We start from the raw sequence: 3,630 nt of genomic DNA on the forward strand, positions 1-3,630 counted from the left end.
ACAATCTCCTTCAATATGTTCCTGGGCATAGCTTGGGGATAATTTCAGCTGGTACGTGCCACATGTCAGAGACCTCAGTTGCTCTTCATCCAGGTTTGGAAAGTCAGTGATATCATCATTTCCTCCCAACAAGCTGATCGTCTTTCCAATTTGTTTTCTTCCACATGCTGCCAAAGGGTGTTGATTTGCTTTGTTAAATAAATCATTTTTGTACCAAGGATCTGGTCATCTTCAGCATTACCATTAGAAATACTTTTCAAGTACCTATAATGATAAATCAAGCATAACCTGAATATAAACATTCTGGGTTTTTTAAGTATCAATATACTTAGAGTGTCTCTAATTACTTAGGTAATGGTATTATGATTTCATTTTAATTTCATCTCTTTACAGGATTTCATTGTGAGATGCATGTTTATCTGCAAGTTATTGGAATTGATTATAATATACCTGTTACTGATGGCACAAACAATCCTAACAAAATCTCCAATGTACGGAACCTGGCTCGTTGGCAGGATTTTCCCAAGGTAACGTCATTGTTTTATCCTACCATTCGCTGACTCAACTACCCATCTTATCTGTGATTTTAAAATATGTTTACATAAATATATTATGAAGATATATTTTTCTGTAACTTAGTTCTTTGCATTGCAAAAAAAAACAAACTAACATTCACATGAAAAATAAGACTTACCTTTGTCACTAATCGACTAATATTTGCACTTTCAGTTGACATCTGCCTGTCTCCATGAGCCATAAAGGATGGCATCTGTGCCTTGATACCTAGTTCCTCCAAGTAATCCAAGGAGTCTCTGAAACCACGGTCCACCACAAATACATCATCCTTGCAAACCCATCCCTGTATGTCATCGATATTTCTTTTCAAAATGTGGTTGAGTATGGAGGCATCATTGTTTTTTGCAATGTAAGGACCTAATACAGAAACAAAGTAGCCTGTCGATGACACAATGACCATAGGTTTCAAAAGTGGCCTGCCTTTGTGGAGACTGTAGGATTGACGTTGAAATCTAAAATTACCACTTTTGTTGATGTAGATGTACGTCCCATCCAATATAAGTATGGCTTGCTGAGTTGTGTCATCACCAAAAAGTGTCTGGGCAAGGGGTCGCGTATGCTTATTGATTATCTCCTCTCGTGTTATATGACCAAATCCAAGGTTTTCTGTAACAAAACCTCCAGTCATCAATATATTGCGGACAGCTCGCACACTTCTTTGTATACTGGATTTGGAAATATTAAACAATGTTGACAAAATCTTGTTTGACTCCCCTCCTCTCAATTTTAGCAAAACGATTGAAAGGCTGGTTCTGGTAGTTCTAGCAAGAGTTGTTTTGATTTTCCCCTGATAAACAGCATCATGTCATTGAAAGAAGCTTTTGATATCCCCAGGAGATCAACATATTCAGTGTCTGTAAAACTTTCACTGTCAAAATCTAGCCTTGCTTTCTCACTTCATATAATCTCAGTTCTTAAGAACTTGATCAGCTCAGTTATTGAAGTTTTATTGAACTTTGTTGTTCTTGCTGCTGGGTTCAAACTTTCAATGTCTCTCTGCAGGTGTTTTGGGCAGCAACGAGCTCCAGCTGGAATTATGACTTCTTTGGTGATAAAGATTCGATGACGAAATCCCACTGGAACCACAACTACCTTTGGTCCTGGCCTTTTGCCGATGCAACATGCAGCATGTCCTCTTGATGTGCAAGGAAAAGGAAGAGTTACCGATGGTGGACTGAACTGAGGTGTTAAAGTTGTAGGTGATGTTGATGGTGCGGATTCACCTTGACAATCTGTCGTGCTCGCATGCTTTGACCTTTGCGTTTTATGTGACGTGCACACATGCACCTACATCTGTTGCATAGGAAGCCATCGTCACCTGGTGTTCTCCCAGATAGTTTGGAGATAACGACTCTATATTTTCTTGCAATGCTGTATCTGTCTTTCTGTCGTACCACGCGTGGACAATTACAACAGTTGTAAGATTTCTTACCAGGCATCTGAAATGTCAAATAAAATCTGTTTCATTTTACATATTTTTTCTCTATGTTACTTTACAGGAGGGGGGGGTGTTGTTTCCAACCCACCCCCTTTTCTTATAGCAAGTATGACCTATAAAAGTAACATTAAAACCCCTCAAAATCCTAGAGCTTTGGAAGGCTTTGCCCACTGAACTCCCACCAGGGCTTTGCTTTAAACTAACTAAAGGCATTAATGATTAATGCTAATTGAATTAATTGTTCAAACTACCCTTTTCCATCAGTTAGATTTAAAAATATATCCACCTACTCAGGAAAGAGATGTTTCATATATTTAATTTGTTCTTGAAAATTATTGATTAATATTATGTCCATATTACTCAAATGCATGCATTGATTATTTGCATTTTTGTAATTTTCTTTGAAATTATAATTATACAGTTACAAAGAAAAAAACAAAAACAAAAAAACCCAAAAAAACAACAACAAAAAAGCAAAAAAAAAACCCCAAAAAACAAGAAGACAAAACTGCAGATTTTTTGTTTTACATGTTACAACACACTATATAATTATACAGTATCATATTGCATAATTATTTTGTTAAATACATTTTTTTCAGCAGGGGGATCTGTCCGTGTGATTCATACAGATTTATCGCCCTTTATGGTGATTACATAGTCTTTCAATACGGAATATTTTACATAGTTGCCATGTAATATTTTTTTAATGTACAAGATATTATGAACATTTTTACACACCAAAAGTTGATTTTAGTCAATGTGTTATGCATGCGGATATATAAAATTTGATTTTACATTTTACTAACTCGTAACGATAAATTCATGTGAAGTATATAAACAAATTGCGTCATAGAATAAGACCCGCGGCAGAAGTTATAAAGAAATTTTAAAAAAATTGAGCATGACACATTTTGGAAGTTTGTAACTCAGAGTAGTGTAGTATTAAAGTGGCAGTAATGTACAACAACATTCTCGGAATGTATTACGTTCGACATGCTGCATAATGTCGCTGATTTTGGTTAGGGAGATCGTATATATAGGCCTATATTTTAAGATAGTAAATTCAATAGGAACGCAGTGCATTTAATGATGTAATCATTCTAAATTAGAAAAATTATATTTATTCTTAGCGATATGATAGGCTCTGTATATTCTACTAACAAATGTAAGGCTAATACATAGATGTGGGGAAAATATTTATCAACTTAACCCAGAATATTAAATGAACTAAACATCTCCTTCACCTGACAGTGTAAATCTAAGACATGTTGAATAGTCTCATTATTTAGTATAATCTATCAATGAACTTACCTTGAAAGTGGATTGCGGATTGCACCGTGTTAATCAGTTGCTGTGAAATGCATCGCTGTTTCTATAGACGCGACGACACCGATGACCAGACGACAGTTTTAGCACTTACCGCTAATTCTTAATTAATTTAATTTCGATATAGCGGGTTCCTGACGGCATTTTTTTTCACTCAAAACTATTTTAAAATGTTTGAATTTTCATATTCTAATTTAATATTTTGCCGTCGATAACCCGATATTAAATAAATTTGAGCTCAAGGTTGACTAAATCGGCGATTTTCCCGGAAATATATAGTCTTTTGTTGA

At 35.3% G+C, this 3,630-nt stretch overlaps 1 pseudogene; it reads right to left on the reverse strand.

The window, feature by feature from the left end:
- Positions 1-387: 387 nt before the first annotated feature.
- LOC130048731 (uncharacterized) lies at positions 388-3,241 on the reverse strand (annotated as a pseudogene).
- Between the last annotated feature and the right edge of the window lie 389 nt (positions 3,242-3,630).

This window comes from Ostrea edulis, chromosome 7 (assembly GCF_947568905.1).
Source record: "Ostrea edulis chromosome 7, xbOstEdul1.1, whole genome shotgun sequence".
Lineage (NCBI taxonomy): Eukaryota > Metazoa > Mollusca > Bivalvia > Ostreida > Ostreidae > Ostrea > Ostrea edulis.